Source organism: Tubulanus polymorphus, chromosome 6 (assembly GCF_964204645.1).
Source record: "Tubulanus polymorphus chromosome 6, tnTubPoly1.2, whole genome shotgun sequence".
NCBI lineage: Eukaryota > Metazoa > Nemertea > Palaeonemertea > Tubulaniformes > Tubulanidae > Tubulanus > Tubulanus polymorphus.
The window spans coordinates 4,005,145-4,028,810 of record NC_134030.1 but is presented as its reverse complement, the minus strand read 5'-3'; the positions used below and the strand labels follow the sequence as shown (position 1 = coordinate 4,028,810).

Below are 23,666 nucleotides of genomic sequence, written 5' to 3'. Positions count from 1 at the left end.
CGAACCCGGGACACCTCTGTACAGTATAGGGATCAACTCATCTCGCAGTATACTATGAACCTCTATTAGATTAGTTTATTTCTGACACATCTTCTGTTTGTAAAATAAAAGTGTATCAATCTGCTGTCTATAATATTCATCTTTAAATAAGATTGTAATCCAGCAGGTCTGGGGTAAGGTGACAAACACTACAGTAAACCGGCTCGCCCTTACTGGGACGAACTGAGACCAAGATTGGCACGAATTGAAGTGAAAGTTTACTGAAGTTATCTCTCATTACACTTTATAAAAGTGTAAATATAATCTGGACTTTAACTAGTTTACATGTCCATGAGTAGCCCGAGTTCTAACTAAAATCCATTCAAACAAGTCAGTTGAGGAGAGAGAGAGGGAGAGCTTGAGTCAATGTGATACTATACTTGATTAATGTGATTTGAGTTAAGAGCCCAGTCTACTGTAGATTACAGAAAAAAGAACCACAAAACAATTTGTAGCGAACAACTAAACCACGAATAGATCAGTAGTTGTGATCAATAGTTCAATATGTACATGTATCATATAAGTAAACATAAGTAAACAAAGACTTCAACCAATTATCAAACACCATTTTAAATCAATATAATTTATTTAAACATTTAAACACCATGAAATCAATAAATCTAAAAGCTCGTGCCGGTACTTCAAATACACAAGTCACAACTATAAAGTACTAACCACCTCGTTTTACTTATTCAACACCAAGTTGACTCGGCTCCTCTACAGATCCTCATACCATTTTATTGAAATAAATATGTATTTGCAATAACAAATGAATTAAAACAGTCGTAATTAACAAACACAGACAGAAGTCAACACAAATAAATCAAGGTCAGTCATCATGTTATGTCAATATTCAAACACACTACGGAACTGACTGCTGCATTTCAGTTCCACCTCAAAACAACATCAAAAACTCTTTAGAAACAATCAAAGATATTCTAACTTGTCTTATTTAAATTAAAATAAAATTCAAATTGAACACACATGTTCACATACAGGGTCAGTTGCACCCAGACAATAATTCTCCAAGTCTTAACATGCATTAGAGTTCTCTAAGTTCGAGCAACACATTAGAGTTCTCCAAGTTCGAGCAACACATTAGTGTTCTCCAAGTTCCAGCAACGCATTAGAGTTCTCCAAGTTCCAGCAACGCATTCGAGTTCTCCAAGTTCCAGCAACGCATTGGAGTTCCAATTTCCAGCAACACATAAGTGTTCTCCAAGTTCCAGCAACGCATTAGAGTTCCAAGTTCCAGCAACGCATTAGAGTTCTCCAAGTTCCAGCAACGCATTAGTGTTCTCCAAGTTCCAGCAACGCATTTGAGTTCTCCAAGTTCCAGCAACGCATTAGAATTCTTCAAGTTCCAGCAACGCACTAGAGTTCTCCAAGTTCCAGCGACGCATTACAGTTCCAAGTTCCAGCAACACATTAGTGTTCTCCAAGTTCCAGCAACGCCAACATCGTGTTTAATTAGATGTTTCACATATTTTCACCTACAAGACAATCAAACAACGAACTTTAAAGGATAGTTTCAACAATCACTAAATCAATAAAATTAATCTATCTATTACAATATATACCTGATTTATAGTCAATTCAGATTCATGACTCATCCATTCTTTCATCCTTTCAACTAAGGGATAATATTCATGTGAATCCCTGAAGGTATTTTTCCATCTTGTAGTAACATACCATCTCTAGATATTTCCTTATTACAACAGGAAAACAAAAAATATGTATAATTTTGAATAATGTAAGACTTGAAAATTGATGTAATTTTCAATATCATACCTGATTTATAGTCAGTTCAGACTAATGACTCGACGTTCCTTTGCAACTGTTAACTTTGTGACTCTACTTTGCAGCTTGACTGAGGCAGTTGACTCAGTACTACTGATCTCAGTGGTGACATTCATCTAACTGATGCCCGGTGATTGTCTCATCTCTGGTGACAATCAGTTCTGCGGTAAACCTTTCCACATTTGCTACAAGAAAACAAAAAATATGAGTAATTTTCATTTTTATGACTGACTTATAGTCTGTTCAATGACTGATCATTCCTCTGGTATTGCGTGTCTAACGATTTGCTATAAGAAAACATGTAACAAACCATCATAATGTTTGGGACTTTTCCTAAAACAAGAAATCAATGTTATCTGTATCTTAACATACCTGATTTATAGTCAGTTCAGACTAATGACTCGACGTTCCGTTGGAACTGTTAACTTTCCTCGTGACTCAGTAACTTTGTTCCCTACTTTGACGGAGATTACTCACTACTACTGATCTGAGTGGTGACATTCATCTAACTGATGCCTGGTGATTGTCTCATCTCTGGTGACACTTTATTCGTCAATATTTGCTACAAGAAAACACAAAACATGAATAATTCTTAATTTTGAGACATTGAAAATTGATCCCTATAATTTCAATATCATACCTGATTTATAGTCAGTTCAGACTAATGACTCGACGTTCCTCTGGAACTGTTAACTTTCCTTTGCGACTGTAACTTTTTTGCTGACTTTGACGGAGATGAATCAGTACCACTGATCTCAGTGGCGACATTCATCTAACGGATGGCTGGTGATTGTCTCATCTCTGGTGACTCAGTTCTTTGGACCTCTCAATATTTGCTACAAGAAAACACAAAATATGAATAATTTTCAATTTTGAGACTTTGAAAATTGATTTATACAATTTCAATATCATACCTGATTTAAAGTCAGTTCAGACTCATGACTCGATGTTCCTCTGGAACTGTTAACTTTCACTGTGACTCTTTGTCACGTTGCTCCTGACTTTGAGGGAGATAACTCAGTACAACTGATCTGGTTGATCTGACACTACAATCTCTCTATAATCACTGCGACTTAATCTTCACTATATTATTTCAGACATTGATATTTTCACATTTAATTTCTACCACTTTTACAATTAATCATTAACCTTTCACATTTTTCTCTACAAAATGGGTGTTTAATCTTTTCACAAATTATTTCCACACACGAACAAAGAAAGATAGCACGCTACATGGACCCGCGGGTGTGCATGTGTATACCCTGAAAAATACATAAACACAATTTGTGTGTCTTTATGTATTTAGTGCCATTTCATGCAAGTGCATTAGTGCATGGATGCACCAGTGCAAAGTGAGACGTCAGGTACTAAGTGAGACGTCAATTGTTTTCACCGGTGTTTATGATGATCGATCTTCACTTTTAAGTCTATAATGGACAAGACTTTTAAAGAATTGGCTCCAATGTTTTGAAGCTTTATTAACTCAGGTTTAGAGTTTATCAGCATTGATAAAACACTCTGACCCAGTTTAGCTGCTTCAAGGGCTATCTAACGCATCTACTGAACAAAGTAATGATTCATCCAAATTTTAATCATCACCCTTAAAACAGAATGTAGTAATTAACAGGCAGCAGTATTTCCCATACTGTTTAGTTGACATGTAAAGTTCAAAGGACATTATAATTATTTTACATCATTCTTTTATATCTCGTATTCTTTTATACTCTGTCATACCTATTATTCTTTTACACCTATATATTGATTAAGAACTTTTGCAAGAAGAAAATGATAAAAATTGAATATCAGTTAACATGTATCCAGAAAGGAGAATCCAGCTGATAATTGTCATCCCAAAGACTTGAACGATATTCAGCTTTGTTAGGGTGGACCAGAATTCTTGCGGTAAAACAAGGTGGCCTCCGCAAGAGAAAAAGGGCGACGAAGATGAGTTGAGTCATGATATAACGCAGCAATGTAATTTAACCTCATTGGTCTTTTTGGACAATTTCTTTGACTGCCTTATGAAAGTAGTAACTTAATTCAACCCCACTATTAGTGTTTTTTTATAACACCTGACAACCTTCAGGTGCAAAGAACCAAAGTTAAGCTATCAAACGATAGCATCTTTGAATATAACAATCTTAAAACGCAACTCTGTATGTAATGATAATTTGCTGATACCATATATACACAGAACCAACACCAGCGATATTTCAAAGATTCAACCACCACAAAGCTATCAATGGATAGCTCTTTTGAATATTTTTACAATCTAAATGTTTAGTCGTAATGAGGACATTCGGGAAGCAGAATCAATCGTAATTCAGCGACATATGATACAATATGTACACAGAACCAACACCAACGACATTTCAAAGATGCAACCACGACAAAGCTATCAATGGATAGCACCTTGAATATTTATACATTTAAAACGTAAAGTCGCAATAAGGACGATCAGGAAACAAAATAATCAATCCCAATTAATCGACATATATTACAATATATACACTGAACCAACACCAGCGACATTTCAAAGATACAACCACCACAAAGCTATCGATGGATAGCTCCTTTGAATATTTATACATTTAAAACTTTAAGTCGTTATAAGGACGATCAGGAAACAGAATCAATCATAATTCAGCGACATACGATACAATATGTACACAGAACCAACACCAGCGACATTTCAAAGATGCAACCACCACAAAGCTATCAATGGATAGCTCTTTTGAATATTCATACATTTAAAACGTAAAGTCGCAATAAGGACGATCAGGAAACAAAATAATCAATCCCAATTCACCGACATATATCACAATATATACATTGAACCAACACCAGCGACATTTCAATGATACAACCACCACAAAGCTATCGATGGATAGCTGATTTGAGTATTTATACATTTAAAACTTTAAGTCGTTATAAGGATGATCAGGAAAAAGAATCAATCAAAATTCAGCTACATATGATACAATATGTACACAGAACCAACACCAGCGAGATATCAATGATACAACCACCACAAAGCTATCGATGGATAGCTGCTTTGAATATTTATACATTCAAAACTTTAAGTCGTTATAAGGACGATCAGGAAACAGAATCAATCATAATTCAGCGACATATGATTCAATATATACAGAACCAACACCAGCGACATTTCAAAGATGCAAACCACCACAAAGCTATCAATGGATAGCTCTTTTGAATATTTATACATTTAAAACATTAAGTCGTTATAGGACGATCAGGAAACAAAATAATCAATCCCAATTCACCGACATATATTACAATATATACACTGAACCAACACCAGCGACATTTGAAAGATACAACCACCACAAAGCTATCAATGGATAACTCTTTTCAATATTTTCAAATTCTAAACATTAAGTCCTAATGAGGACAATCGGGAAGCAGAAACAATCATAATTCAGCGACATATGATTCAATATATAGAGATCCAACACCAGCGACATTTCAAAGATACAACCACCACAAAGCTATCAATGGATAGCTCCTTTGAATATTTATACATTTAAAACGTAAAGTCGCAATAAGGACGATCAGGAAACAAAATAATCAATCATAATTCAGCGACATATGATACAATATGTACACAGAACCAACACCAACGACATTTCAAAGATGCAACCACCACAAAGCTATCAATGGATAGCTCTTTTGAATATTCATACATTTAAAACGTAAAGTCGCAATAAGGACGATCAGGAAACAAAATAATCAATCCCAATTCACCGACATATGATACAATATGTACACAGACCCAACACCAGCGCCATTTTAATGATACAACCACCACAAAGCTATCAATGGATAGCTCTTTTGAATAATTTAGAATTCAAATTTAAAATTAAAGGAGGTCATCAGTGTTGTAACACACTGATAATTCAGTTCTTTTGTCACGTTTCTACATGACAGTTGAAGAAGGAAGGAGGAGACTCCTTAACTCATTATCACCCCAAAACAGAGTGTATCAATTAACACCCAGCAGCAAGCAGCAGTATATAAGGAGGTCGTCAGTGTTGTAACACACTGATAATTCAGTTCGTTTGTCACGTTTCTACATGACAGTTGACGAAGGAAGGAGGAGACTCCTGCACTCAATATCACCCCAAAACAGAGTGTATCAATTAACACCCGGCAGCAAGCAGCAGTATTTAAGGAGGCCATCAGTGTTGTAACACACTGACAATTCAGTCCGTTTGTCACGTTTCTACATGAGAGTTGAAGGAGGAAGGAGGAGACTCCTGCGCTCAATATCACCCCAAAACGAAGTGTATCAATTAACACCCAGCAGCAAGCAGCAGTATTGAAGGAGGTCATCAGTGATGTAACACACTGACAATTCAGTCCGTTTGTCACGTTTCTACATGACAGTTGACGAAGGAAGGAGGAGACTCCTGCACTCAATATCACCCCAAAACAGAGTGTATCAATTAACACCCAGCAGCAAGCAGCAGTATTAAAGGAGGCCATCAGTGTTGTAACACACTGAAAATTCAGTCCGTTTGTCACGTTTCTACGTGAGAGTTGAAGGAGGAAGGAGGAGACTCCTGCGCTCAATATCACCCCAAAACGAAGTGTATCAATTAACACCCAGCAGCAAGCAGCAGTATTAAAGGAGGTCATCAGTGTAATTTGATAATGTAATTATGTAATGATTCATGATGTTATAATGTTTAATGTAATAATTCTATTGTAATTATGTTTAATGTAATAATTCAAGAAGGTAAGGGAAAGAGAAACAATTCTCAATATCACCTCTAAATCAAAGAATTAACACCCAGCAGCAAGCAGCAGTATTGAAGGAGGTCATCAGTGTTGTAACACACTGATAATTCAGTCCGTTTGTCACGTTTCTACATGACAGTTGATGAAGGAAGGAGGAGACTCCTGAACTCAATATCACCCCAAAACAGAGTGTATCAATTAACACCCAGCAGCAAGCAGCAGTATTAAAGGAGGTCATCAGTGATGTAACACACTGATAATTCAGTCCGTTTGTCAAACTGCTACATGACAGTTGAAGAAGGAAGGAGGAGACTCCTGCACCCAATATCACCCCAAAACTGAGTGTATCAATTAACACCCAGCAGCAAGCAGCAGTATTAAAGGAGGTCATCAGTGTTGTAACACACTGATAATTCAGTTCGTTTGTCACGTTTCTACATGGCAGTTGAAGAAGGAAGGAGGAGACTCCTGCACCCAATATCACCCCAAAACAGAGTGTATCAATTAACACCCAGCAGCAAGCAGCAGTATTTAAGGAGGATGATTCATGATGTTATAATGTTTAATGTAATAATTCTATTGTAATAATGTTGAATGTAATAATTCAAGAAGGTAAGGGAAAGAGAAACAATTCTCAATATCACCTCTAAATCAAAGAATTAACACCCAGCAGCAAGCAGCAGTATTAAAGGAGGTCATCAGTGATGTAACACACTGATAATTCAGTTCGTTTGTCACGTTTCTACATGACAGTTGAAGGAGGAAGGAGGAGACTCCTGCGCTCAATATCACCCCAAAACGAAGTGTATCAATTAACACCCAGCAGCAAGCAGCAGTATTGAAGGAGGTCATCAGTGATGTAACACACTGATGATACAGTTCGTTTGTCACGTTTCTACATGACAGTTGAAGGAGGAAGGAGGAGACTTCTGCACTCAATATCACCCCAAAACAGAGTGTATCAATTAACACCCAGCAGCAAACAGCAGTATTAAAGGAGGTCATCAGTGATGTAACACACTGATAATTCAGTCCGTTTGTCAAACTGCTACATGACAGTTGAAGAAGGAAGGAGGAGACTCCTGCACCCAATATCACCCCGAAACTGAGTGTATCAATTAACACCCAGCAGCAAGCAGCAGTATTAAAGGAGGTCATCAGTGTTGTAACACACTGATTATTCAGTTGGTTTGTCACGTTTCTACATGGCAGTTGAAGAAGGAAGGGGGAGACTCCTGCACCCAATATCACCCCAAAACAGAGTGTATCAATTAACACCCAGCAGCAAGCAGCAGTATTTAAGGAGGATGATTCATGATGTTATAATGTTTAATGTAATAATTCTATTGTAATAATGTTTAATGTAATAATTCAAGAAGGTAAGGGAAAGAGAAACAATTCTCAATATCACCTCTAAATCAAAGAATTAACACCCAGCAGCAAGCAGCAATATTAAAGGAGGTCATCAGTGATGTAACACACTGATAATTCAGTCCGTTTGTCACGTTTCTACATGACAGTTGAAGAAGGAAGGAGGAGACTCCTGCACTCAATATCACCCCATAACGGAGTGTATCAATTAACACCCAGCAGCAAACAGCAGTATTGAAGGAGGTCATCAGTGTAATTTGATAATGTAATTATGTAATGATTCATGATGTTATAATGTTTAATGTAATAATTCTATTGTAATAATGTTTAATGTAGTAATATGCGAAGGTAAGGGAAAGAGATACAATTCTCAATATCACCTCTAAATCAAAAACACACAGCAGCAACGAGCAGTATTTGAATAAGGCAGCTATCAGTGTTGTAAGTCACTGACAATTCCTTGTACCTCACAGTTCTACTTGACAATTCAAGAAGGTCAGGTTGATTTAGCAGTAATTTAACCACAGTGTTTTGTAACACTTAATTTCCATCACCACCAATGGATTTAGCAGTAATTCACCCAGAGTGTTTTTAACACTTAACTTTCATCACTACTAATTGATTAAGCAGTAATTAATTCACTCACAGTGTTTTTAACACTTAACTTTCATCACTACCAATTGATTTAGCAGTAATTCACCCACTTTTACCTCACTTTTATCATAGTTTGAAATGAGCTGCAATCAATGAGCAGTTCAAACTTTTCTATTGAGAAAACCACAGCAAAAAACTAAATGTATACAAACAATTGAGTGTCTTATTTAATTGTTTATGAGAGAGAGGAGAGGCGAGAGAGAGAGAGAGAGGAGGCATGTACATGTACCTAACATAACGTTTAAAACTCAACTTCACACTTTCATTGTATCTGAACACTAAACTTTCACTACTATCAATTGATTCAGCAGTCAACAAAAGATTTGTGTCTTACTTATTTGTCAGAGGAGAGAGAGGAGTCATGTGAGAAATCTAGCGATACACCTTTCACAGCGTTTTTACAAATGTAAATCAGTCTTTTCTAGACTTTTGATATTAGGTGCTGTATTCTAATCGAAACCCTTTTAGCTTTTTCTTAGAGAGATCAAACCCATGTCTGGCAAAGACTTCAACATTTTGACAACTGCTCGCGTAGAGCTGTTTACAGAACCAACATTCATCATCATCAAACCAAAGTTGAAAACTGCAACCAATGAACCAGCGAGGGGAAAGTATACTGAGATGATTGTTCATAGCTGCAACCAATAAAGTGAACTGCAACCAGTGAGGGGGAATTATATTGCGAACTAATAAGGAGAAAGTATGCTCAATCATTGAGATGATTGTTCATAGCTGCAACAAATAAAGTGAACTGCAACCAGTGAGGGGGAATTATACCTCAAACTAATGAGGAGAAAGTATGCTCAATCATTGAGATGATTGTTCATAGCTGCAACAAATGAGGTGAACTGCAACCAGTGAGGGGGACTGATACCTCAAACTAATGAGGAGAAAGTATGCTCAATCATTGAGATGATTGTTCATAGCTGCAACAAATGAGGTGAACTGCAACCAGTGAGGGGGAATTATACCTCAAACTAATGAGGAGAAAGTATGCTCAATCATTGAGATGATTGTTCATAGCTGCAACAAATGAGGTGAACTGCAACCAGTGAGGGGGACTTATACCTCAAACTAATGAGGAGAAAGTATGCTCAATCATTGAGATGATTGTTCATAGCTGCAACAAATGAGGTGAACTGCAACCAGTGAGGGGGAATTATACCTCAAACTAATGAGGCGAAAGTATGCTCAATCATTGAGATGATTGTTCATAGCTGCAACCAATAAAGTGAACTGCAACCAGGGAGGGGGAATTATACCTCAAACTAATGAGGAGAAAGTATGCTCAATCATTGAGATGATTGTTCATAGCTGCAACCAATAAAGTGAACTGCAACCAGGGAGGGGGAATTATACTTCAAACTAATAAGGGGAAAGTATGTTCAATCGTTGTTGAGATGATTGTAACAGCTGCGACCAATTAGGGTTAAGTATATTGCAAACCAGTGATATTATAATATTTGAAAGAAGATTCTAGTTAAGCAAATAGTAGCATCTTATATCAAAGACATTTTGTCACAAGCTAAAAAGAGCATTTTATATTACCAGGTATATGTCAAGAAATAAGGATTGAAGTGATGTTGCGTCCTGAGATCTCTGATCTGCTAGTTTGCAAGTGTATTTAACCATCACTTGTTAGTAAATGATTGGGTGTACTTAATCAAAAGGAGGAGGGACTAATGTATTGCAATGGTATCAATGCTACGAATGTATTTAAAAATTACTGATAAAATGTATTGATAAAACGTATGTTTAAAAGAGGCAGTTTAATGTCATACCACAGGACAAAACAGATAAAAATCGCTGATAAAATCTATTGATAAAACGTATTGTTTAAAAGAGACAGTTTAGAAAAGAAAGAGAAATAAAAACTACTATTTACAAATTTACAACTTTTACAAGAAAGTTAAATAAAGAGAGAGAGAAATAAAAAACTACTATTTACAAATGTACAATATTTACAAGAAAGTTAAAAAAGGAGAAATAAAAACCACTATTTACAAATTTACAATATTTACAAGAAAGATACAAAAAGAGAAATAAATAATACTATTTACAAATTTACAATATTTACAAGAGAGAGAGGGAGAGAGAGAAAAGAAAGAGAGATAAAGGAGAGTGAGGAGGGAGAGAGAAGAGAGAGAGGAGGGAGTAGGAAGGAGAGTGGTGAGAGAAAGAAAGGAGAGGAGAGAGTTAGTGGGTTAGAGAGAGAAGAAGAGAGAGTTAGTCGGTTAGATAGAAGAGGGAAAGGATAGAGAGAGGGAAAGGATAGAGACAGAGAGGGAAAGGATAGAGACAGAGAGGGATAGGATAGAGACAGAAAGGGATAGAATAGAGACAGGTAGAAAAAGAAGGGGTGATAAAAATGATAAAACATATGGGTAAAAACAATAAAACATATGGGTAAAAACGATAAAAAATGATAAAAACTGTTAAAAAGAGGCAGTTTAACGTCATACCACAGGACAAACAGATAAAAATCACTGATAAAATGTATTGCTAAAACGTATTGTTTAAAAGAGGCAGTTTTACATCGTACCACGGACAACTTGTAAATAGAGGTACACTAGCAACACTACTCATATGTTACTAGGTACAGTATTTTAGACAATTCTATAAAATTCTATAATTATTTTAACCTCTGCACTACTAAGTATTCGACAAAGGTCATCTTTAAAAATGTTCATATGAAATAAAACCAACAAAACAGAACGTAGCATTGAATTAATACCAAATGTTATCAGACGCTGAAAATCTGAAATCAACCATCAGCAATGACAAGGAGGCAGGGCTAATCCAAACTTATAGGTACAAATGTGGCTAAAACAATAGATTCGACATGAGTCAATGAAAAACCAGTGAAAAGAAATATCAGTATCAAACTAAGATGGAATGCATTCATTCTGTTGTTTTGAATACTAAAATTATTCAATAAAATTAAAAATATTAATCATCAATTAAATCTATATCAAAATTTTCACTAAAATAGTCCTATTCGATGTATAGACATTATGATGTTAAGAAAATTAAAAAGTTTTAAAATTACTTTTAAAAAGTTTAAATAATCATTAAAAATCCAAAGTTAAAAGGATATCTAAAAAATATTTACAATTAGAAAAAATATTTACAATTAGAAAATCGAAATCAATTAAAAATCTAAAAAGAAATATAATATAAAATAAAAGAAAAGAATATAAAATAATAAAATAAAAGAAATATAAATAAAAAGCTATTTACAACTTTACAATATGTACAAGTAGTGTTAGTACGGATAAAATGTGTCAATCGATTTGATGAAATATTTTATACCAATCATAATCAAAACCAAAGTGATTTCCAATTGGAATAACTGGGCCAGGCCAATCACTCACTCGATGATCATCAATTACTGGTACTACACAACCACAGAAAGAGTGGTTTTTTTACCGCGCAGTATATTAGGCCAGGTGAACCTCCCAATAATAATGCCGCCTATAATGTTGGCCTATTTATGTGTTGATATGTACATCGATACATCCTCAATCACCAGGGTTTTATTGCCGCCCACCGGCACTCACGCTAACACAAACCCTGCACGCAAACCCTTCATTGGACCATTATGTTTTGTCCAAGATCTCTCGGGTCGACAGGTTGCTGCTAAGCGGCCACCAGTCTATATATCCAGTCAATCAGATGCCGGCTGCAAGACTGCCGGCTAAAAACAACGCATCCGATTCACTTAATACATAGACTGGTGGCCGCTCAGTGGTAACCTGTCTAACCAGGAAATCTTGAGCAATGTAAGAGACCAATGAAGAGTTTGCGGCCAAGGATCGTGTTGGCATGGGCTTCGGCAGATGACAATTAAAACCTGGCAAGTGAGGATGACATCGATATTGAATGAAAAAGCTGCATGAAATGTGTACGAGAACCTTGAAAGCGGTGAGAAAATAAAAAAACAAAGGGTGCAGGGACACCATGCCCACTCTGTGCAATGCTTGAGAATCTGACAATTTCAATATTCAATGCCCTTGGTAAACACAACAAAAACCAATGCTACAAATTTGCAATTGATTGCAGTAAAATGCGTAGGTACCAGAACTGATGAAAACATTGTATATAATTCTATTCCCATGATGGCTACCAGTCAGCTATCTTGATTCTCTGTCAGTTTTGGGCTGCAGATGCGTGTCTAGGGTAGATATGTGCATAAACCAAAATCTCAAGACAATCCATTGAAGCGCTTCCAAAACAGACAAATTACAGATAAAAAGTGAACACACTTAGGTCCCAAAAAAACCCAATCATCTATTCTATAACTTGTGATGTAACTATCAATTAACAAGAAAACAGGGGGAGGGGTAATTAAAACTGGTTTTAACGCTAAAATATTTTCAATGAACTGAGAGCAATTTCAACAATGATGAATTTACCCTCAGTTCATTCATTGTTTTAATGATGATCCCGAGAGTAATTTCAACCATGATAAATTTACCCTCAGTTCATTCATTGTTTTAATGATGATCCTGAGAGTAATTTCAACCATGATAAATTTACCCTCAGTTCATTCATTGTTTTTATGATGATCCTAAGAGTAATTTCAACAATGATGAATTTACCCTCAGTTGATTCATTGTTTTAATGATGATCCTGAGAGTAATTTCAACCATGATAAATTTACCCTCAGTTCATTCATTGTTTTTATGATGATCCTGAGAGTAATTTCAACAATGATGAATTTACCCTCAGTTCATTCATTGTTTTAATGATGATGCTGAGAGTAATTTCAACAATGATGAATTTACCCTCAGTTCATTCATTGTTTTAATGATGATTCTGAGAGTAATTTCAACAATGATGAATTTACCCTCAGTTCATTCAGTTTTTAAATGATGATCCTGAGAGTAATTTCAACAATGATGAATTTACCCTCAGTTCATTCATTGTTTTAATGATGATCCTGAAAGTAATTTCAACAATGATGAATTTACCCTCAGTTCATTCATTTTTTAAATGATGATCCTGAGAGTAATTTCAACAATGATGAATTTACCCTCAGATCATTCATTGTTTTAATGATGATCCTGTGAGTGATTTCAACATTGATGAATTTACCCTCAGTTCTATTGTTACTATTCTATTCAGCGAAAATCTCTAAACTGCATAAAATAATGAGATCTTAAATGGGATTATTGATTAATGTACCTGAGTGTAACTTATCATAAGATAAATTGACCCTCAGTTTATCAGAGGTTTTAAGTTAACTGCATTTAGTAAATCAACTTGACCTAAACTTGACCTAAACTAACTAAAACTTAAACTAAACTAGACTTTAATCAACTGGAACGAATTAAATTCAAAACAGCAAAAATTGATACAAATAACTAAACCAAAACTAACTAATTTAAAATAAGGCTAACTTGAAACAAACACACTAGTGAATTATAAACGTCATGCTCACAACTTAACAAAACCCAGTTCAACACTTATGTAATTTTATGTATCTAAATTCTTGTAAGTCTTGTATCCGAATCAAACTGTGGAGCTGAGTACGGTTTTGTATGGAACGAAATAAATTTTAAAAAAACAATCGGAGTGTATTTTTCATATGATGTTTTCAGCGACATATTTTGTTATGATGACATCAAATTTGCATTGATTTATATCATTTCCAAAAATACTATAGATTATCATTACGTTCAAAGACGAGTTTTGAAAAAGCCGAGATGACGTTGGATAAAAATGATAACATGACCACTAGCATTTAGGCTAGAGGAAATTCTAATTCAGAAATAGTATTTGACTTTTACTACTTTCTGTATCTTGTGCAGGAAAATTAAGTTTGTTGTTACTGGTCGTACTACAATTGGTTATGTTATCATATTCATTTGATGTAATTGAACTACGGTAATAATCTGACATGCCACCTAGTAGTGATTTTCTGAACCTAGGCTTGAATAACCTATGTCAATTTCATACGTCGGGAAGCTGAAAATATCCTATCAAAAATACACTTGGACTGTTTCTTATTATTTATCGCATTCCATGATAGTGAAACATCTACGAAAAATGAGTAGATCTTCCGTTGTAAAATAGAAAATTGAAAAAAAAAATTCTCAAGAAAAAAGGTAAAAAAAGTACGAGAAAAAGTTCTCGAACACATGTCATGTTTACTGAGCCTATATCAACTATGAGTAAAAGCTCTTTATGCGTGCATTATATACAACACGGGCCTTTTATATAACCACTATTTATATCTGTGTTGTGGACCACGTAATTGTGTCAAACAGTATTCGGTGATAAAACCTGGACCTTCAGTTATTCAATTCATGAAATCACTGAGGTTAGAATATACACAGTGATAGTCAAATATAAAATATTTCATCAAATTGAACTTTTAGCTAGTATTATAATACAAAAAAAAACATTGTTCTAAAAGAATATGTACAAATTAAATAGTTTTAAAATATATACAAATGAAATATTTTTTTTATATACATACAAATAAAATAGTTTAAAGATACTTTGAGATAAAATACACACAAATTAAATAGTATAATATTCAGATAAAATAGTTTTTCGATATCATAGGTATTTTAAAATTCAGATATAAAATAGTTACCTTAATAGATTAAAATTCAGATAAAATAGTTACATTAAAATTGATATAATTCTCATTTCTAGAATAGTCGTAAGATACGTGTAAAATTGTTTTTAGAATTTTTGTAGAATTACTAGTTTAGAAGTATCAACGAAATTGTTTTCAAATATGAATATTTCAAAATTTATGAAACAGTTTTAGATGGATCACCTTGATCAATCATAATATCAAACCAAACCCCAAAAGATCTATAATCAATCAGCGAAAAAAATCCAATAATAGTAATAATAATTCATATGAGATATGATTTTGGGCAATAATAAATATGAAACCAGGAAAATAACTGACGATATTTCGCAGACATTAAAAAACTGCAAATAATTTTGAGAACTGGAATGAAATCTTTGACAAGAAATAGAATAGGAAAAGTTCAAATTTTTGCAAAGTTAAGATTAGGAAACTTAAAATTTGTGATAAAATGGAATTTCAGCACTGAAGGACTCAAAATTTAGGAATTTTCTATTATCTCGGACAGTGAAAAAAAAACTGGAACCACAAAAATTACAACACTAACTGTTCTGTAGAAATCTATTGGTGGTGCTGGTCGGATTTTGGGACCTCTTTGCAACAATAATTGCGAAGTGGCTTAGAAACTACAAGTAGCCTCTTTTCATGTAATAAATTAGTAGGTTATATCACATACTTTGATACAACTTATGCAGTTTTTGGGGACCAAGGAAGTGCCTGAGAACCTGATCTGATTAACTGCCATATGAATGATCAACCTCTTGAAACCAAATTCATCGTCGATTTCTTAAATCTATTGATAATTCCCTCTCAACAGCCTTAATCTGATGTGTGTTTTGTGCATTGCATGCCTACATGGAAACAATTCCACGCTCTATCAACCATATTTAAATTGCTTAACACAATTCTTGCAATTCAGACCGCAATCGAGGACCAGAAGACGTTACTTTATCAGAGCGGAGTCTATTACCGAGTTGCTCGATTGTTATGAACTTAACAATTTTCCTTTAAGACAATCTCCTCTATGATATCTCCTTAAACTCCTCTATCATACTTCCATACACTCTCTACTATATCTCCATAAACTTTCATATTCCCTGAACCTCCTCTCTCCTGAACCTCCACTCTCCTGAACCTCCACTCTCATACCTCCCCAACTGCCTCTCTCATATCTCAGACCTCCTCTCTCATATGCCTTATTGATTTCAACAAGAGATGCAGATTAATCTAACAAGAATCTTAAACTCAAATCATCATCCTGGTGATCGTTAGAATAAGTAGAGATCAATATCAATCAATAAAACCTGATCACTGAAGTGATTATGACTAAATCTCTAATCCAAGATCTTTATTTTATTCTTTTTTTATCCAAGATTCTTTATCATTGCATTTTTGCAGATTTTCCATGTTCAATTAAGAACTCATAAATTCATGGATTGATCACTGATCCAGTGAACTTTCGCACCTTAGAAATGTGATGAAATTGATTACCGTAGTCTTTGCTGTGGTTTCCTTTCTTGTGCAATTTTTAATCCAGGCAATCTCACGTATATAAATATATATTCCTTTTCCTTCCTGAGTAAACATTTTCAATCCTTCCGCTCACATGTGAAGGATTTTCATGCGTTGTTGAGCATTAGATATTAACATTTCAATCATTCAAGTTTTCATGTCATATTAAATTAATCTTTAATTCTGTAATTAGAAAAACAAGTATGTTAATAACGATATAATGGTTTTACAATTGACGTATAAACGTCATAGTATTTGTGGGGAGGGGCAACATGGAACATTGAACAATCTGTTTCAATGTAGTTTCCTAAGGAATCGCATTATGTGAAACATAGCTGTTCCTTCTCCACGTTATTTTCAGCTTCATAAGGAAACGCATTATGTGTGAAACATAGCTATTCCTTCTCCACCTTCGTAGTTCGATAAGGAATCACATGTGAATGCTGTTCCTTTTGATTTGAAAAATCCACCTTTTTCAAACTCCATAGGAGTTATTATAGGAATTGATTCCCTGCTTATCCCGAAAGAGATTTTGCAACGGCCGACCATAGCGTTAGAATAGATGACTCATAAGAAAGACCATGCAAAAATGGTAAATGCTTCAGCATCATGAGAAGCACAATGAACCTTAGTTAATAAGGTGTTGTAAGAGGTAATGCAAGGATGGTAAATGCTTCAGCATCATGAGAAGCAAAATGAACCTTAGTTAATAAGGTGTTGTAAGAGGTAATGCAAGGATGGTAAATGCTTCAGCATCATGAGAAGCACAATGAACCTTAGTTAATAAGGTGTTGTAAGAGGTAATGCGAGGATGGTAAATGCTTCAGCATCGTGAGAAGCAAAATGAACCATAGTTAATAAGGTTTTGCAAGAGGAAATGCAAAAATGGTAAATGCTTCAGTATCGTGAGAAGCAAAATGGACCTTAATGAATAAGGTGTTGCAAAAATGGTATGGAACACAGTGGGACGTACAGTCAAAAAAATAAATAAATAAATGATTTAAAATGTATATGAATGAGAATGGGAGATGATGGAAAAAAATTTCTTTTAATCCAAAAAATAAATAAATTTATGAAATGATCATGAATTTTTTTATATTTGTATCATTTTAAATTTTTTTGGAGAAACCGTAAAAACTCCATAAAAACAATGATTAAATAAAGGTCTGGTTTTTTATTTTTATATTTTTCAAAATAAAAGTAAGGAAGGACTGCACGCCCACTGGTTCAAGGAGTGTTGACAGATATTTAACACTGCGTGACCTGCAGATCGACGAAGGAGGAAGGGAAAACTGAGTTTCAAGAAGTGCCGATCTGCAGACGTGCGTGGGCTGATGTTGTTGCCCGGGTGATGGCGAGTGAAGGGGCTGATTTACTTTGATGTTCGCCGACGTTTAACCATTTGAAATTTTCCTTTAAAGGCCCCTTCAACATCGCGGAGCATTTTGATGGGATCGTGGTAATCAATGTTTTTAGACCAACCAGGGCCGCGCGCGATAAGCTCAACAGCGGGGGAGGGTGGTGCCCCCACTGGAGCGCCCGATGTTGACGCCTGGGCGGGCGTAATATTAGGTGTTTCATTATTTTCATTTTCTTCTTCTATTCTTCTTTTGTTTCGTCTTATTCGTGGTATCGTTGATGCTGGTCCAGTTGATGGTGGTGGTGGTGGTGGTGTTGCGGGCCCTGGTGGTGATGTCGCTCCAGGAGTGGCGAATTCCTCCTCATCACTGCTCTCCTCCTCAAAATTTGGTTGTCTCGGTGGAGGAGGACGAGCCGCACGTTTGCCCTTTTTTGTTTTGGGACGCCCCGAACCTATTGCATAATTGATATCTGGATTTATATTTCTACGGGGCGACCGACGCAGTGCGGGCGTCTGAAGCGGTGGGGCCTCTGTCGGGGTCCCCACGGCAGGGGCGTCCTCCTGCTCCAGATGTACAGGAGCAGGGTCCGCCTCCTGCGGAAGAGCAAGCTCAAAAGGTGGCACAATAACTAAAGGAGGAGCTTGCTCCTCAGGCTCGCGAAGGGAGTCAACGCACCTGTTAACGAAAGCTCCAAAGATGTTACGAGCTTCGCGGGCTGCTTCAGACTTGTTTTTCTGTATTGCTGTTAAAACATCCAAATCTGGAATGAAAAAAAAACAAAACATTAAGGATCACGAATATTACGCATACAATTTTCATATCTGTAAAAAGTAACCTATAAAATAATGCAGCAGGCGATATTCATTGATAGGTAACGGAAAGTGATGTGATGGAAGAACGAACGAAGGGCCAGTTGAACGTTCGGAAACAACCATATTTGTCATGTCGCTGGTTGCAAGAGATGGTTGCCACCCTCTAACGCTGTTGTAAATACAATTTTATCACTCTCATTATCTGTAATAACCGTATTGTTAGACAACGGTATAGTAGATCATAAATGAGGCAGATAATGGAATCTTTCAGCGTACATTTTATAACTATATCCAATACATTTATGACAATCCATCCGTGGACGGGTACTACGCTAGTTACTGGTATCTAAAATTAGTGTCGATTTGATATTGAAACGAATCAAGACCAATATCCAGTCTCGTTTGGCTGCTTCGCGGATCGGTCTCGTCGAGCCTGGTAGGTGTTGGAGACCATACACCCGAAAGTGTTGGTAGGTGTGGTCGACCTGGTTGAAGTGGTCCGTGACTGGAGTCGAATTATACGTTCTGATGCGCGAGACGTGATGTGTGACGCGTTCTTGTAAAGACATTCCGGTTAGGCCGACGTACAGCAGGTTGCACTTGGTGCATTCGATGCAGTATATGATTTCACGGGTCGCGCAATTAATTGTGCTGCGGATCGCGTACATTTTGTTGTGGCTGCGGCAAACGGTTGTTTCTCGGATGAGGGGGCACGTGCGATATCTCGGCGTTTTTCATCTCATTAGGTAATTTGATCAAAAGTTTTATTGAGCCTAATAGCGGTCAAAATAATCAATTTCTTTGTATTTTATACAATCTGACCATGTAGTGAATACCCAAATTCCTTCTATAACTTTTTCAGTGCCCTGTCGACTTTCGTCGACATTTCTTATAGCAGTTTAGTCGCATAGAATTCAGCGGAGAAACCTGCCGCTAAATGGCTTGATTAAATGGCAGCACCCATTAGTAAGTTTTTATGCTGCGTTTTTATGGTGTTGCTATTGAAAATATTTGAGTTTTTTTGCATTTGAAAGTAGCGGGTACTTATCCGGAGGTCACATGATTTAATTATTAGCTCATTTACTAATTATAATTACCCATAAAATATATATTTCTAACCGTAGACAAAGAATATTCCATTGTCAGCTGTTAGCTGAGGCTAGATACCCGATTTGTTCATTTCGATACCTGCAATTTAGGGGGTTTTCAAATAAATAGGTCACTGATTATGATTTATGCGAATTAGCTCATTTGCATAGGACTTCACTTTCAGTAAGAATAATCATCACCAAAATTATCCAAGGGTCATACCCTACAAACTTTTCAATTACCAGCTTTATCTCTTACAGTTTTCACTCTATTGAGCTCCAAAGTTTCTACTGATTTTCCTGCTTTTAAGTAACAATGAAGGGCATTGAATTTATGGGATACGGAAAGCGTTCTGGGAAACCAGATCGTCATGGATTCAAACCCCGTATATTACCGTTGTGTCCCCGGCAAGACACTTATCCTCATTGCCTCTTTGCACCCAGGAGTAATTGGGTACCTGGCCTGATAGATGACCCCTGAGCGCCTAGCAGCTGCTCGGATGTTACTTCACCCCAGCAGACCATTAAATGGCTGGGGCAATAAAACCGTAAAATGTAAAGCGCTCTGAGCTGCTGCTGGATTTAGGGCTACATCAGACGCATAATATTGTTATTATTATCATCATCGAACAGAGCAATACCATAAAAGGCAAAACATATGTATTTAGAACAACATTTCATCTTTATTTCATCGAATTGAACAGATTATACCAGATATAGACCGTCTACCAGTTTAAGCGAAGTCTACAGTATCATTAAGGGCAAAAAATCCAATAAAATGCGATACATTTGAAAATATTTTTTTCTAAAATGAATTTTCACCGAATTTTAGTTCCAAAAATTGTGATATTTCCTTCGAGTACTGTACATTTCCCTATGGTTTTTGCTAAGTAAGTCTAATTCATTTTCATTGCATGACAAACAGAAAAATGACACCAAAAATTTCATTCATATTTCTTCTGTATTTTCATCATCAAACGAAAAACTTCAACTGTTATTCTCAGAAACAACCATCAGGGTTAAAAACCATTTCACATGACACTGCCGGCTACTGTACCTTCAGAAACAACCATAAGGTGTAAAAACCATTTCACATGACACTGTCCACTGCTGTACCTTCATACAATCAAATCCATTCACTACAAATTATAATAAGATTTTTATCTATAAAAATCAAACATCGTTAAAACGCGAACAATTAATGATATTTAGAATTTAGGCCTTTTTCAAATGAATTCATTAAGTATTTCAAATAAGTCACTACTTACCATTCAAGTATAGAATCATTCAGTGGAATAATTCACTATGAATACAGCTGCAGCCATTTACAGAAAAAACAATATCAAATGTCGCTGTCGAACTTGTAAGGTGTAAAACAGGATAGACCTTGATAAATGTCAGGCCTGGATAACGGTGGAGGATATACTTTTTATAAAAGAATTCTGAAAATAAAACATTTAGTCAAAGGGTAGGCCTATCTGAAGAACAGCTAGAGGAAATTTGATAAAATCTGTTCTCAGAACGAAATGAATCACACAGTTTCGTTACTGACTAAACTGTGGTCCGGATACTGACTAAACTGTGGTCCGGATACTGACTAAACCACTGTATGGGACCGTATGCTTTGGTGCAGCTGAAAAGTAGCAATTTTTTTTGTCAGATTTTCGCTATATTCATTTTTACTGAATAATTCAGAATATTGGATAGATTGATCTGTATAAATAGTACTTATGGCATATTACATGTTGAGTTTCCTACACAATGTTGGTGCGACCTAATTACAATCATACGAATACTAAAGAGAGTTAAAAAAAAAAGAAGTGAATTTTGACGTTCTGACAAAAAGAGAAGTTGGAACTGTAAACCAAAAGTAGCGATTTTGTGAATGATTCTCCTCAGTACAGAGATAAGCGTGTAACTGGCACTTATCCGGATCCCGCGGCAACATCTGTGCTAATCGCAACTTCCGCTCACACCGTCCGATCGCGCACCGTCCATGAGATGATAAGCTGATACTTTTGTAGTTTTTAATATAGAAATAAAGCAGCAATTCAGTTTAGTAAAGAATCAATGGATTGCACATCGTCACTTCGTCATCTCTCTGCAAAACTTCATTCCTGGTCATAACCAACAGTAGTATTTTTTAGTATTATTTTCATGGATGGGTGAGCCCTCTGAAGGTGAAGCCATTCGGGCAGAACTGAAGAAACAACAACAATGTTTATTATCAACATCTGAAAAAATGTTGAGAAAAATTGAGCACTCCTCAGAGAAGATATCGACGAAAAACAAGTTACAGTTCTCGAATCGTTGCTGGAGGAATTTTAAAAAACATACAAGAAAATTTTAACGATATTCGAGAGAATTGAAGAAACTTTAGTCTAGAATCCGCAAGCGATAAGGATTATGAAAAAGAATCGACAGAAATTGTTGACCACCGGTCCACCGCAAGAACAGTGCTACTTGATTTATCGATCAACAGGATGCTGAACCAATCAAAAAGAAATGGAAAGTAATATCATGATTCATACATGTAAAAAAGATACGTCGAAACGAAAGGAAACGTTCTGTCAAAATGGTCATCGATATTTGATCCTTTGGGACTTAGTAGGATCGTTGCACCATGAAAGCCCTTATGATTAAGCAATGGACAGTGAACATTGAAAGGGACGAAGAGTAAAAACGGGCCAATGGACAAAGATCAGAAATTCCTTCGAACTTAGTAACGAAAAAGCGATGGATGATAGCAGTGTTTTCAATAAGAGCCAGGTCCCGGGTCTCAGACGCGTCTGTCATTTTTTAAGGACCCCACTGTTTTTTCAGGGACTGTCACATACGATGTGACCCTCCTGTTTTTCAAAGGGACCTGGCTTGTTAATTTCTTACTGAAAACACTGGATAGACGATTTGTTGTCGACCCATAACAAGAAGCCGAAATTGTAATCTTCACTGACGCATGTCCTGAAGTTGTAATCGGCCGCTTCATGTATATTACCCTGGATGTAAAACTGCAGATTCGAAAAATTAAACGAAAATTTTAAGGTGAGGAAAGAATAACAAGCAATGTTAATGAGTAGAATATAGCGAGCTAATAACCGACACATATGGATCTATGTACTCAAACATGAATGTTGGATTTGGTCGACAAAGATTGAAATGATTCGTACACAATAGAGTGGAAAAGATAAAAACGTTAACAAATGTTTCTGATTGGAATTACCTCGAAACAGCTGAAAATATTGCATAAATTCTTTCTAGGGGGTGCTGTTGGTGAAATTCATCGATTGGGAGTGGATAACTGGTCCGAGATGTTAATAATGTGGGATGCTGACTGATAACAAACATGTAAACCTCCTATAAGTAAATGAAGAGATGGCTAATGATTTCACGCTGAAACTGCAAAAAAAAAACATCTGCATATGGACACCTACCAACAGACACCTGCCAACGGACATCTGCTGCATGATCGATGCAGAAAACTTCAACTTGTGCAAGAAATTACTGAGTACTTCAGTCTGCAACTGTTGAGGACACAAATCAATCTACTTCCGTACAAGAACAACGAAAATGACAAAATAGTCGATCCAAAACTTCACGAAACGAACGGCACGTGAGGATGATTGAAACTGAACCAGTGATGTTGCAGACGATTCAT

At 36.0% G+C, this 23,666-nt stretch overlaps 1 long non-coding RNA gene across 1 annotated transcript; it reads right to left on the bottom strand.

Moving 5' to 3' along the window:
• Positions 1-1,067: 1,067 nt before the first annotated feature.
• Positions 1,068-2,020, bottom strand: LOC141907597 (uncharacterized). Its single transcript, XR_012619519.1, has 3 exons — positions 1,831-2,020; positions 1,620-1,747; positions 1,068-1,532 (listed from the first exon to the last, which is right to left on the bottom strand). It is a non-coding gene; the product is annotated as an uncharacterized LOC141907597 (long non-coding RNA).
• Positions 2,021-23,666: the final 21,646 nt, after the last annotated feature.